The 15,840-nt window shown below is 43.4% G+C and overlaps 1 protein-coding gene across 5 annotated transcripts in view; it reads right to left on the reverse strand.

Annotated features, from left to right (window-relative positions):
• LOC136886505 (leucine zipper putative tumor suppressor 2 homolog) overlaps positions 1-15,840 on the reverse strand; it is a 791,346-nt gene that overhangs the window by 141,012 nt on the left and 634,494 nt on the right. The window lies entirely within an intron of this gene.

A 15,840-nucleotide genomic window follows, 5' to 3' on the forward strand; every position in this document is an offset into this window, starting at 1 on the left:
TTGTTTGTCCAACAAACCGTTTCCCTACGGGGTCGGGTATGAGGTGAGATGAATCTGTCGCGGTGGGTTTTTATGACCGGATGCCCTTCCTGACGTCAACCTCATCAGAGGAGTTAATGAGATGAAATGAATGGCGTGATATATGATAGTGGGGAGAGGGTGATACTCGGTGCCGGCACATAGCCTACTCCTGTCGAACAGCACCAAGGGTTCTGCTTAAGGCTTAACGTCCCCATCCGACGGACGAATCACCATCAACTCCATATGAGCACTGCGGAGAGGTTCTGAATTTAATCCAGGCTTTTGGCACGTAATCTAGTGATTAGAAATTGTATGCCGCCACCACCTTCCCTACTCTGCCGGCCAACATTCTGATGGTGAAAATTTTTCGACCAACGGGACTCGAACCGGCTAACCTCGGTGTCAGACCGTTTAGACTTCAGCGCCTTAACGATCATGGCCACCAGGTATTCGAAATCAAAGTATTACCATTCCGGCGAGCTAGATTTCTAAGAAGTGTGTGGTATGGAGAATTTCTTCCGACTCTTTCTTTATGCATGCGGTAATTTTAAATTTGCCTCTTGTCCCAAGCCGGAATAAAATGTTGCTTTGACTCAAGTCTCAGTGTTATTTACGAATGTAATAATGTACAATGTAATAAGGTACAAGAGGATGGGTGGTGGTGAGAGATGGCAATGAGAGCACTAGTGCGTCTGAATGCTGTGAGAGGTCCTTATCATAGTCAGTCATGCTGTAATATCATTTCTTGGTTCATAGAGGGAAGCACTGGTAAACTACCTCATTTCTCGACGTGGTCAGTATGCCTCATTGCTGCGCCGGCATTGGTTTCAGTGGTTTCACTAGAACTGCATAATTATCAGTGATAAATTCGTGTCCTGATGCAGCTCATTTTAGGTACACCCGTAAAGGAAGTGAGCACCATGTACCATTTCGACCACATACCGGCCCTCCTGCCATTCTTAAATTTCTGACTACCAGGAATTGAACCCGGGCCTCCTAGGCAGATAGTAGTGCTAACCATTACGCTACGGAGGCGGACGATATCAGTGGAGATATTTGAGGAGCCAACCAGCCTTCAGGTAAGAGACAGGCAGATAAAAGCAGCAAGCTTTTAGTTTTAAGTGACGACTGACATCGTGATCGCAGCCATGGGACATCCAATTTTACGTCGGATCCGTAACACACTCCGCATTTAAAAATCCCATGTCCACTGGCCGGGATTCAAACTGCAGCCACCTTAATGAGAAGCTAGTGGCTATGCCACTTGGCTATCACATCTCCAGACAAAGAGACAGTCATAGAATCGGAGCCAACATTTTACCATTTTCGCCAGCCAAGAGAGAATGTTTGACGTTCGAAATGAGGTGTGGCAAAAACCAGTGTCGTAAGGCAGTTCTACTATAAAAAGGCTAAGAAAGGATTCGAGCAGATCATCATTCATGTCTAGTTCAAGTGACTGGCCGCACACACAATGTTTACATGGAGTAGGGAATGTGTGTTATCCGCTACCACCGTACACTGTCAGCTGTCACCTCCAACTGTAATTGAATTGGTGGCCAGACGCGTTTCTATGGCATCGCTTACCGCCCGTGACATCATCCGCTACGGGCTACTCGCTCATCAAGTCCACTTCCATCGGCTTACTCACACAGGAACATTCAGAATAATAGGAACTATCTTGCAACACATTTCCATGCAATGTTGTTACAAATAGCAATTCAGTATGATTCGCTGAATCATCACCCGTTAATAACCTGGTCTTCTGTACCATGAACTTTATAATTCCCCTCCCTCGGTTTCCTGTCAAAATGCACATGAAAATTCCACGAACCTTTTGCCCTGTTGTTGTAAAGTCAGGTCCAGTTGAGCCGGGTTCGATTTCCAGTCCTCTAAATAATTTAGGATTGGTTTCAGGGTATGTCATTTGGCGAACTTCGAAGATCAGTTAACTCAGTCTTCTTCTTAACTATTATAAGCTTTAAAAGCAACTGCCTTATCTAAACTTGGCGACCTAGTCATTACCCGCAGCTAGGCCGGAAGACACCTGTCATCCTGAGCCGGAATTTACTTGCAGTAGTTGGCTGGTTCCTTTATTCTCCTCCTCTTGCCAACAATACGAGGGCTACTCCTCCATATGGTGAACACGTCCAGTGCTGCTCAACTTCGGAGATCTTATGGGATCTGGTTCAATATTGGAAATATCATTTTCTATACGGTAATTTTTATTAAGCACACGTTTTCCGGAGATCTTCGAAGAAGTTTGTGAGAATATCATCGCGAATTTCTCCATTCTCAATCCTCGTACAGTAAAAATACAACACAAAGGATCGGAAATTATATTTTAAACAAGTTCTATTATGTACAGTCTTTTAGTAAAACTAATATTAATGGAGAAATATGACATATCCAGTTTTGAACTCTTTAATTTTGCTAAGCCAATATACACTACTTTTTTTTTTTACAATATGCTTTACGTCGCACGGACACAGATAGGTCTTATGGCGACGATGGGATAGGAAAGGGCTAGGAATGTGAAGGAAGCGGCCGTGGCCTTAATTAATATAGAGACTCAGTATTTTCCTGGTGTGAAAATGGGAAACCACGGAAAACCATCTTCAGGGCGGCCGAGAGCGGGGTTCGAACCCACTATTTCCCGAATGCAAGCTCACTGCTGCGTGCTCCTAACCGTACGGCCAACTCACTCGGTACTAATGTATACTAATCAAGCAGGGCCTACCTAATGTATAGCATAGTGTACAATGCGGCAATCCGTGAACTTAAATAATTATCGAGTTTAGAGAAATTATATTTAGCCGTCTTCGTGGGACCTAACTAACAAACGGGAAACGAACGAACAGACAGACAGACAGACAGACAGACAGACAGACACTGAACCTACTTCCGACTTCGGTATACCTAACCAGAGATAAAAAATAAATGGGGCAACGCTTTGAAGTGTCTGTCTGTTAGGTCAACAGCCCAGAGGCTGGTTGGATCCTCAAATAGCACCACCAAAGGTTATGCGGTTATGAGGAGACCCCAAAAACCAATGGCAGCACCAAAATGAGGCGTACTAGGCAAGATGAGGAGTGAGGTAGTTGGCCATTGCTTTTCTCACTGGGTCAGAAAGTACTATTGCAGCACGACTGACCCTATGAGCAACACCTTTCATAACACTCAGATGCACTAGTCGTGCTCTGAATGTCATTACTCAGCACTACCCATAACCCAGCAGCTTCCATATTGTCACAGCAATGGATGTTGACTGGGACTTCGGTGGAAGCTACACTTTACTCTGGCCTGTGCCAAGAGATGGATGCAAAAGTACTGTATCCATCAAGAAATGACACAGGCAGCGCTTTGAAGTATATAGACAAAATTACAATTTTATTGATGATGATGTTCGTTGTTTAAAGGGGCCTAACAACTAGGTCATCGGCTCCTACAATTTTATTTAAATAGATAAAGCTACATTTCTTCGTGCAATAAAACTTTGTCGTACTTTATTAAGCCCTGTTTTTGTCCAGGATATGGACATAAACTTTGAGACAATGTATATGATAAGCATTGTAACATTCCCGTTCTTTCCTCTCCCTTTAAACCTCCGTAACCAGTTCTGTTCTGCAGGATAGTTCACCATACGACTCAACAGAGTAATAATTTCTGAAATATGGGCATGTTTCCCCAATACGATCGTAATCTGTATAGAAACCGTTAGGTAGTGAAGTCACAGCCATTCCTTTCCTTTGAGTAAGTTATCGCAGCAGGAGATCTGGCTCTTCTCTACCCTAGTCTGAGTTCACTACACAAGCATACATTTTCCAGCATTGATGAACCGTTCGTGTTTTAATTCACCAAAATAACATGAAACATAATTCTGTTCCGCTCAATTTTGTCTAAATATAAGCAATAAATAGAATAATTGAATGCTTGGAGTGGCTAAATTTAAAATATAAACTTTTACATATGAACGGATTATGATTAAACAATAATTAGTGCTTTGTTGTCATTCATTGCTGGAAGGATACCAGTCAAGAGGTATTGGATTGGAAACTCGAACAGGAATTTAAACATCGTAAAATAGTTGACAATAAAAACAAACACGTGGTGAAACATCCCATCAAGACGTTTGTCTGTCAAGACGACTGATGCCCAGCAGATACTGGAAAGCGCGTGGTCAGCGTAGCAACAACCTCAACCGTATTACTTAGCTTTCTTGATCTGGTCCATTGCCTCTCGCATTAGATAGCTCCTCAGTTAGCCTCGCAAGGTTGAACGAACCTCTTTCCAGCCCTCAGTCCAAAATTAATGTACATGGACCGGCCGGAAATCAAACTGGTGGCCTCAAAGTAAGAGGCAGGCTCACTACCCATACACTACGGGGCTGACACAGTTATTTATTGTCAATGAGATATGGTAGATACTCTATTGTATGCTAAAGAACTACCACGGGAAACAATTCCGATATCCTAACATAAGACCGTTAGAAATTAGAACAGACATTAAACAAATTTGGAACTACTGCTTTCCAACTAAGGTAGCCAATAGGGGACTCAGTATATACTCATAAGTAGGTTAAAGAATAGCGTAGGTAACAAAATTTGTGTGATTGATAGCAAGTACAGTTTAAAACTTGGCATGATGGTCCAAAATTTGACACTAATTTTTCAAAACAGATAGTTCAATTTCATCTCTTACATTAAATAGGTAAGTCAAACTGCGTCCTAAATTCTTCAAAGAATTTCGAAATAGTTCCCCGTGCCCCCCCCCCCCACTAGGATTACAAACACTTCGCTGTTAGCCAGACATAAATTCTTCTTGACGTATACAATGGTGAGGTTATAAATTATCTCCTTTTCTTTGTCCACATGGGAAGGTTGATGACCATTTAATTCGAAGCGAATTGTTGGCTCAATCACAAATCCTTACCTAGTTTTGATACTGTAGGCCAGATTATCAACATGTCAGCCTATTGATCCACTCTCAACAACACAGGACAATTCTCCAACAACTTCCCAGCCTTTATTTGTTATTTAGAGCTGCAGCAATCCTAGATCGCAAAATTTGACGGTGGGTATTTCGCAGGAGAATTCGACGCTGACGCCCCAAGATGTGTCCACGGGTTTCTCCCCCGGCAGTCATGTCTGCACTGGGTACCATCTTCAGACAGTTTGGGGACAGGTTTAACTATGGCAATATTCGCATTCATTTTCAAAGATGTGATACACTTGACCATTTGTTGATTTTCGTAACTCCCCTGAACAACTTAACTCCTTTCCCTCTTCCTTGTTTCAAACTCAAGGCCACGGTCGCTTCCTTCCCACTCCTAGCCCTTCCCTGTCCCATCGTCTCCATAAGACCTATCTGTGTGGGTGCGACGTAAAACAACTAGCAAAAAAGAATAATTTTTTTTTGCTAGGGGCTTTACGTCGCACCGACACAGATAGGTCTTATGGCGACGATGGGAGAGGAAAGGCCTAGGAGTTGGAAGGAAGCGGTCGTGACCTTAATTAAGGTACAGCCCCAGCATTTGCCTGGTGTGAAAATGGGAAGCCACGGAAAACCATCTTCAGGGCTGCCGATAGTGGGATTCGAACCTACTATCTCCCGGATGCAAGCTCACAGCCGCGCGCCTCAACGCGCACGGCCAACTCGCCCGGTAAGAATAATAACAACAACAACTCGTCTATATCAATTTCATGACATGCACTTTTTCTTCTTACTAAAACCTATATCCCGGCGAAATTAGGCATGAAACATTGCACGTTAATCACTCTATCAACTTTTCTAAAAATATTACTTCATTGTTTTAAGGAGCCTCCGTGGCTCAGACGGCAGCGCGTCGGCCTCTCACCGCTGGGTTCCGTGATTCAAATCCCGGTCATTCCATGCGAGATTTGTGGTGGACAACGTGGAGGCGGGATAGGTTTTTCTCCAGATACTCTGGTTTCCTCTGTCTTCTTTCATTCCAGCAACACTCTCTACCATCATTTCATTTCATATCTCAGTCATTAATCATTGCCCAGAAGAGTGCGACAGGCTTCGGCACAATTCCTATCCTCGCCGCAAAATGGGGGCTTCATTCATTCCATCCCTGACCCGGTCATTGACTGGAAAACAGGTTGTTTTTCATTTTTTTACTTCATGGTTTTGATCAATTTAATGGTACATCTTTGCTTGTATTTAGAATAAGTAGTCTTATATTTATTAATACATTTAAACAAATGGCCGCCTGGTGGTCATACTCGTTAAGGCATCATGTCTATATTGTCTAACATAGTGCTTAGCCGCTTAGAGTGCCATTGGTGGAAAAAAAAATCACCATCGGAATTTTGAGCGGCAAGGAAGGTATACAATTTATAATATCTAGATTGCATACCAAAAGCCTGGATGTAATTCCAAACCTCTCCGCAGTGTTCATATAGAGTGAGGGCATATGGCGCTGCTGATGGCGATTCGTGCGTCGGAGAGAGACGTGAAGCCTTGAGCAGACCCCTTGGTTTTGGTTTTATTCTAGTCATTTGGAAGTCCCGGCACTAAAAATCATTCGAAATGAAATAAAACACAGTCGATCTAAACGTCGGGAGTCTTCTTAAATGTAGATGGCTAGAGAAGCTATAATACTAGGTTAGTAAAAGTTTCATCCAAACTTGTAGACTGATATCCATCGTGACATTCACACATGTAAGTAGGAAGTCCCAAACCATCGCAGAGGCCTTCAGTATGGGGATCAACTAGGCAGTCACGGGTCGGAGGCACTCAGCAATGGAAATCATACATTATTTTACATGTTTCAACTATAGAGAGCTGCAAGTGAAGGTTAGCAAGAGTCCTGAAATGGAACATTATACCTGTTCACCTGGTGAATCATCAAAGTACCGTTTATCGTAGAATTCGAAAGAATAATCTTTTAATGGCCTTCTTATGTCCAAGAGGAGAACGATGAGGAAATCTCTGTTTATAGCCTCTGTTACCACAGTACGTTGTTTATAAGTCTAGAAGGCCTCAAGACACACTGTGGATCGAAAACGTGTCAGTTACGACAGGGCAATTCATCGTTAGGTTAGTTTTGAAGCCGTGTTGGCAGTATTGTCTAAGTTAGAGTGAACATAGTAAATACAATAATTGTATTGGCTTTAAGTCTCACCAACTACTTTACGATTTTCTCAGCTCCCGGTTCCGTCTGGTGGTATCTGAAGGTGCTCAGACACGAGAACAGCTCATCAGCCCTTTTATGAATCATACTTAACTATGCGCCTACAGGATGGATGTCCTATTATCCAGTACAGTGTTAAACTGGTAATATTTTGACCTATAAAATGATAGTTTAATATGGCGGAGACAATCGCTGCCATACTCTGCTGGGTACCTCGTAATCGCCAACCATGCTCTGAAGTTGGGAGGCCCTGGGTCCCCTTTTAATCGCCTGTTACGACGACAGTCAGGGGATGTCGTGGATGTATTCTACCACCCCCACTCACTGAGGAAATACCAACGTTTTGTGGCTTAAAGTAAAAAAGAAATGGGGGTTTCAATGGCCAAGCTGTGTGCGACTGTCTCCGGCATATTGCACTATAATTTCTTAAGCCAAATCATTTCCAGTTTTGCACTTACTGGTGTCATATTCCCCACTTTCAACTTGTTTATCCGACCTTCTTTCGGTTCATTTCTTTCTTTTGCTCATACCTTCATTCTTCAAAGTATTGGAACCCTCCAGTTGCTATCTTAGTGTTGTTGTTAACAGAGGATGATTGCTCAGTTGTACTTCTTAAAACAATAATCACCGTACCCGAATGAAAATTTTGCTATTAAAGTAGGCCTACTTATAGTAATTTAATTTCGTATGACTATTTCTAGCCTGCCGGCCCCGCGGTGTAGGGGTAGCGTGCCTGTCTGTTACTCAGAGGACCCGGGTTAGATTTCCGGACAGCTCAGAGATTTTTACCTGCATCTGAGGGCTGGTTCGAGGTCCACTCAGCCTACCTGATTATAATTGAGGAGCTATCTGACGGTGAGATCTCGGCACTGGTCTAGAAAGCCAGGAATAACGGCAGAGAGGATCCGTCGTGCTGACCACACGCCACCTCGTAATCTGCAGGCCTTCGGGCTGAGCAGTGGTCGCCCATCAGGGCAGTTGCGCCATGGGGGGTGGGAGAATTTCTAGCCTGGTAACGAAGACCCTCCTACGAGGGTGGGCGGCATCTGCCATGTATAGCATACTGTGTGTTTATTGTAGTGGAGGATAGTGTTGTGTCTGGTGTTTGAGCTGCAGGGATGTTGGTGGAAGTACAAAAACCCAGCCCGTGGATCAATGGAATTAACCATTTACGGTTAAGATTTCCGACCGGGTAGGGCATCGAACACGGAGCCTTCCGAACAGAAGGACACTACGCTGATCATTCAGCCAAGGAGCCGGACACGATGGGCTCTGGAAATTTGCTTTGGTACTGCTTTCCATTCAGGGGCTTAAGGTACCGAGATCAACGTACCGAATGTGCAATGAGTATAATGCAATAAAGTGGAGGAAATCACGTCATAACCTGTCATTTCTATGTCTTCTCTTGAGGTGCAAGAATGGCTCTTCGACTAATCTGAGTGACTTACGGTGTCGCGGCAACCACCCTGACTCAGTTTTTGGATTTTTTTTTTAAGGTTTGCCTAAGGATACCCTTACTGACCACCTGCTGGCATTTCTCGACGGATGTAATATTTTTGCATCCTTTTTAGGCATGGGCTAGAGCAAAGTGTAGCTTCGACCGAAGTCTGAGTGTCATTATTTTATGGCTGTGTCAGAAAGGAAGCTTGTGGGATATGGGTGGTACTGAGTAATGACATTCGGAGCATGACTAGTGCTGGATGTTATGGAGATTTTTCTCACAGGACTGGTCGTTCTGCAATAACCCTTTCGCCCAGCGAGCAAAGGATGGCAAACTATTTTATTCCTCAAACACCTCATCATTGCACCGCCGTTGGTTTTTGCGGCTTTCCCGGTGCTGTACAGACCTTGGTTGTACTATTTTGATAATCTAACCAGCCTGTTGATTTCACTTAATAGACAGATCCTTATTGACACCACCCGCTGAACACTCCGCTCCGCGTCGTGCACTTTGATGTACTGAAAATGATTTAAATCCAGAATTGAGCAGGGAGTAATTTCAACCCTTGCTTCTCATATTCGTTGGGGGTTCGAATCCCTGCGAAAGTACGTGGGATTTTGGCTATGATCACGATTATCAGCGGACATATAAGTGAACAAGCTTGCTTACTTGGGAAGGAAAGTGTCGAGTTCTGAAATACGATAGGTACCTTACTTGGCGTGATAAAAGTTACTTACTGAAAGAGTAACATGTTTGTCTCGGGTAAGCTGAGCGCGTACCTTAAGGACACGGCATTGAAAGTAGCTTCCTAAAGCGCTGGGAAGATTCAGCCATGTAGTCCAAAAACGATTGATTTGACGGAAATTTGGAAAACAAAGGCGAGTACGATGAAATAATAATAATAATAATAATAATAATAATAATAATAATAATAATAATAATAATAATAATAATAATAATAATAATAATAATAATAATAATAATAATAAATTGAGAGGGAAACCGCGGAATAAAAATTCACGGTGTAGTTCAAATTTGATAATGTCAATGAGTAATCAACACACTGAAATGAAATGTATGGCTTTTAGTGCCGGCATATCCTAGGACGGGTTCGGCTCGTCAGGTGGAGGTCTTTCTATTTGACTCCCGTAGGTGACCTGCGCGTCGTGATAATAATGATGATGATGAAGACAACACATACACCCAGCCCCCTGTGCCATTGGAATTAACCATTTAAGGTAAAGTAAACTCGTGTCCTCATCCCGAGGTGGTGCAGCTCTTTTCAGGCACACCCCCATTGGAGGTGAGCTGCACGTACCATTTCAACCACATACCAGCCCTCCTGCCATTCTTAAATTTCTGGCAGTACCGGGAATCGAACCCGGGTCCCCGAGGACGGCAGCTAATAACACTAACCGTTACGCTACGGAGGCGGACACCATTTAAGGTTAAAATCCCCGACCCGGCCGGGAATCGAACCCGGGACCCTCTGAACCGAAGGCCAGGACGCTGACCGTTCAGCCAACGAGTCGGACATCATCACACTGACGGGCGTAGGCTACTAACAGCCATTGATCTGCTTTGGTCGCTAGCGATAGAGGTTCTTCGAACGCATGTTTGTGTGAACTCGAGTTAGTATTTTTGAGCACTAATGGGTTAACTTATTTAAGCGACTAGCAAGTATCTTGTAGCCCGCACAACGGTTCTGCAGTGCGTTTTGCATAAATACCGGATGAGAAAATTAAAACTGGCCCGGAAAATATTTACAATAGGACAGACGCTGGATTGGCCCTTGTTAATGAACCTAATAGAAGACGCTGGAAATTGCCACATCTGAAGAAATGAAATAGTGAGGATCCAAAAGTCTCGACTCCACTTCAGTCAGAAACCCAACACGCGAAGGTTCGTCTGGAAGCTTGAACGCATGCGCAACAGTAAGTTTGTAAGAATACACAGGCAGATCCTTTTTGATAATGTTTCGACACGACGATCTCTTAACTCCCACTTGCACAGATAAACGGCGTTGAGACTTCGTCGCACTTCGTTCCAGACTTTCCTTCACTCCAGAAATGTTTTCCTGTGTTCGAAATCTTTCCGGATAGTTACGGCTTTTATTCGATACAGGACCCATTTTACGCCATTTTAATGCTATACTCCGCACGACCTTACTTCTAAATTGAAGTTTCGCAAAACAAATGAGCATCGTCTTCCCTGTGTTGCCAGCGCGCTGCGCCTGCGAGAACAGCTGATGCAACATGACCGCGGTAAACAGCCCTTTTAAATTGTAATACAGTACTCAGAAAAACGAATGAATATGGATTGAAAACAAATTCACAAGAACTACGCTTTCTAACAATATCTGGCACTAAAAGAGAATATATTATTAACAATAAAAGAAAACGAGGAAATAACACATCACTAACGGCTAATGGCTGGGACAGAAAGAAGGTTATGGTCTACAAAGGGAACACTCTACTGATCTCAGATTCACTGGAACCCTCCAACAATATGAAAAACACACTAAATATTGAAGGAAAATGCAAATTATCGCGAACCGTACCGAATACCACACACGATGAGCGAGATAGGTTAAGCACGTGGTGAAAGTAAATATTAGAGTTGGCAACTAGGTTTCGAGATAGTGCTCTGCCGATATAAATCGATATGAATGGCAGCTTGGGATTGGTTGGATGTCTATGCTTCAGCGCATGACCACCAGACAGAGCCAAAATCTGCTAAAACGCCAATTTAGAAGTAGAGCCGTACGGAGTATAAGTTCTGCAATGCTTGAGGTTTTACCAAAACACTTCCAGTCTTAAACTCTTGCGCGAAGAGTTCCACGGATCGTGTTTCGCAGAACACTCGACAATGAACACGCGCCGTTGTATCATGAGCACCCTTTTGTGTTACATTCAACTGGTCACTAAACACGTCTGCTCCTCTCACTCACACGCAATGACACAGCGACGTACTCGAGAGGTGCGCACGCGCAGACATGTTACAGCAACTGATTGGTGCATCTCGATCGTGGTTTCCAGCATTTCTTGTGATGGGCAGTTCTCATTAACAAGGGTCAATTCCGCGTCAGTCTTATAAACATTTTCCGGCAAGTTTTATTTTGCTCACCCTGTAGTAGGGATACAGCCGATTAGAACCCCTAAAATGTATGCAGCTCACCTACCATAACTGTACAGCGGGCTAGGCGCCACTTGTTACTTGGTTAATTAAGTTTTAATTTGATCTACTATTACTCAAAGCCAACGGCCGTAGCCGTGATCTAACACCGGATCCCGTGAGATCTCGAAGTTAAGCAACATTGGGCGTGGTCAAGATTTGGATGGGTTGCCACACGCTGTTGGTGGGGCGTAAGGGCATGGAGGAGCGGAAAGGAACTGGCCATCGTACCGTACGTAAACTCCGGCTCAGGCACAACTCTGCGGAGTTTCGGACCTGCCTTCGGGCAGAATACACCCTTACTTACTAAAAAATCCGGCCTTTGGCTCAATGTGGTACACCTTCAGACATATTTCTTACCGTGAAGTGGAACCGGAAGGTAAAACAGTATCGCTCGTTTCCTCCAATGGGTATCTGCACTATCTCCATTAAGTGAGGGCAATGAGGACGGACAAATTATGAAAAGGTAACAACAACTGAAGCGTGGGCAAACAGCATGTCAATAATGGATACCTCAGAGAGGAAGTGCACAGATAAGTGTTACTAACGTCACTGATAACAAGGTTTTCAACAGATAACAACTCTCTTTGTCCGACGCTAGGGTCGTCTATGGCCCTTTATCTAGACACAAGTACAATGAATTGTTTGTGTGGATGAAACAATGAACGTTTAACAATAAGGCACTCATTTCTTCAATACATAACATCCGATTTCGCACAGAGCAGCAATAACAGTACGAACTTTAATCAACCATTATTGTTAAATAGGTATACTGTAGCATGTGATCTAGTGAAGCACTGTCAAAATATTCAAATTACATTTAATTGGGTGGGAGCTGTGCCTTGCAATTTGAATCGATGAACATTTTCGCTATGCCTGTACGTATATTAAAAATGAATCGAATCGATGTGGCACATTGGCAAGTATTCCTTGTCGACATATCTCTGTATGAGCAACTACCAGTAATATTATTACCGGGCGAGTTGGCTATGTCCTTCGGACTAAGCAGCGGTCTCTTGGTAGGCCAAGGCCCTTCAGGGCTGTAGTGCCATGGATTTAGGTTAGTTAGAGCTGGCTGTGCGGTTAGGGGCTCGCAGCTGTGAGCTTGCAACCGGGAGATAGTGGGCTCGGACCCCACTGTCGGCAACCCTGAAGATGGTTTTCCGTGATTTCCCATTTTCACTCCAGGCAAATGCTGGGGCTGTACCTTAATCAAGGTCACGGCCGCTTCCTTCGCACTCGTAGTCCTTTCCTATCCCATCGTAAATTGTAAATAAAAAAGACAAAAAGAAATATTATTGTTGCTTTGAGAGAGGGCTCGTAGATCAATGTGACTCCGTGTACCTTGGCGTAATCAAGTCTCCATGATAACCTGTGTTAACTACAGTGTTCCTACTTCATAATGCGACTGTGTGTGTGTTCTTTACCTGTGTCTAGGACTGAGAAGAAAGCCGTCTCAACCGGAATGATCAGTACCTTTCCTGCATTCATCTGAAACTGAAGTAGGAATCCATGGAATATCACCTCTGGGATGCTAAAGTCTCTCCTTTCCAGACTTTTAAACCAGTTCTGAAATTTACGGCAGAATCTAGAATGGAATTGGAATAAATAATGCAGGAAACTAGGTCTAATCCGACCGCTTCATCTTATTACAGACATCCTGTAAAACAGTAGAAAAACACCGTCTATTCTGAGATCAATCAGCGCTGCTATAACACAGAGTTGGTTACAGTGAAGAATTCGTTCGTTACCTAGTCCTACCCAACAACGTTCTCAAAAAATAAGAGTGCCACATTAATGATCGTCTACGTCCACTGTGATTCGAACCGTGGTGGTGATGATAGATTTAACATCTGTTCCATCTGGGGTGATAGATTTAACATCTGTTCTATCTGGGGTGATAGATTTAACATCTATTCTACCTGGTAACGCCATGCTCAGTAACGTAGTCGTTTAGTCGTCGTCCTTCTATTCCCAAGATAGCAGGTTCGATCCTGGCTGAGGTCGGTGGCATTCCAATGTGTACAAATGTAACAATTCCGGTTTGCTGACTTCCGGCACATTAAAGAACTACCCGTGGAGTAAAATTCCGACACCCTGTTGATTCTTAAATTTCCATAACTATTGAAAGAACAATAAATAAATGACGTTGTTATTAATTACAAACTGCGAACTGTTTGTACAGATACCGAGCATTACATATTAAGTGCGTGAAACTGATAACCATGGACGTCCATGATGTCTACATGAAACAGTTGTGAGAAGAAACAATGTGCTGTAATATACAAGAACTACGTAGGTGTAGTTATAGCTGAGGGATACGAGTTTGATATAACAACGGATGGCTCAGCATTTGAGCAGTTTTTATTGCGTATTTGGGTAAGGGATTGTGACCAATGCATTCATGAAATCTTTATCACACGTCTTCGTCGATATATATGTTGTGTGTCATTTATAAAACTGTATACATCGTCGTAAGCAACAAACAAAAACACCACAGAGAATATAATAATGTAATGTTATTGTTTTTATGTCCCACTAACTAGTTTTGACGGTTTTCGGAGACGCAAGGTGGCTGGAAATTTGTCCCGCAGGAGTTCTTTTATGTGCCAGTAAATCTACCGACACGAGGCTGACGTATGGGAGCACCTTCAAATAACACCGGACTGAGCCTGGATCGAACCTGCCAAGTTCGGGTCAGAAGGCCAACATCTAAACCGTCTATGGAGAAGAGATTCGATCCGTGGATCACAAGCTTGTGAAGCGGAGAGTTTCCTCTTTGCGCTGCACCTTCGTTGTCGGAATGTGTCGCGTGCTGGTCTTGAGAAGCACACTCAAAAATATTCAAATTCGATTTTATCCGAAGTGGGTGGAATTTTCGCCTTGCGATTTTAACCGGCGAAGGTTCTAGCACGGCGTGCAGGTGTATTGAAAATGGATCAGATCAGTGGAGATATGTTGGCGAGGTCTCCGTCTTAGCTTAGTATAACATTCTGCAGGCCACGGGTTGATTGGCGGGCACTAATACTAATTTAAGAGTACAGTACTTGAATTTGGAAAAGGACTCAATGAGGACCTCGAGAACAGATGAGAAATCATCGACATTTCTCACCAATAATAATAATAATAATAATAATAATAATCGATCTTAAGATGAGCCGCAATGATATTTTTGCTCAGTACGGGATTATTTGGCATGACAGTAAATATACTTAAAATGGATCTGTTAAATACAGATCTTTTTGACGTTATTACCAGTTTTAGTTTGGTAGCAACCTGATGTGGATTTGGCCCAGTTTTGCGGCAGGATGCCCTTCCTGAAGCCAACCCTATGTTGAGGTTTGTATTCACTATTGCATATTTCTGTGGATGTTAGTAGTGCGGTGTGTTTATGAATGAGGGGAAGTGTATTAAGAGTAACACAAGCAGCCAGTGCCGAAACCAGACGAATTAAGCGTACGCACCTGGAATCCTCGGCCCGGCTGGGAATCGAACCCATGTCCCTCCGAAACGAAGACCAGAATGTTGACCATTCAGCCAAGGAGCCGGACTGCTACCTTGAATGAAGTCTGTGAACGCCAAAGACACTGTGTTACCCGGCTAGCCCACAGGTTATCAATCTGTCATCCCTGAGTCCTGACATAATAAAAAACAAAACGAACTTTCAATTTTATCAGACAGTAAATCTGTGAGAATTAGCGTTAGAAAAGGTAAAATTCGAACAACAGAAGTGAGAATTTTATTGGCCAGGATACGGAAATGTGGCCACTACAGTGATCCACTGCGAAATCAACACTCCCCCAACTAATATGACATAATAGCAATGCTGAAATGGTAAATAATTGGTTGTACCAGATTACCCATGTCGCAACAGCCTGTTGAAAAGACTGCCGTTCAGCCAGATAGCCTCTAGATACTGGTGGGTCATGTGGTCACCGTTACGTCATCGTCAGTCTATTATTTGGCTTTTTGACCAAGTTCACTGCGTCTCGTATCAAATAGCTCATGAGTTGGTCGCAAGACTTTGAGTGAACCCTGATTCAGCCGT

Source organism: Anabrus simplex, chromosome 1 (assembly GCF_040414725.1).
Source record: "Anabrus simplex isolate iqAnaSimp1 chromosome 1, ASM4041472v1, whole genome shotgun sequence".
Classification (NCBI taxonomy): Eukaryota; Metazoa; Arthropoda; class Insecta; order Orthoptera; family Tettigoniidae; genus Anabrus; species Anabrus simplex.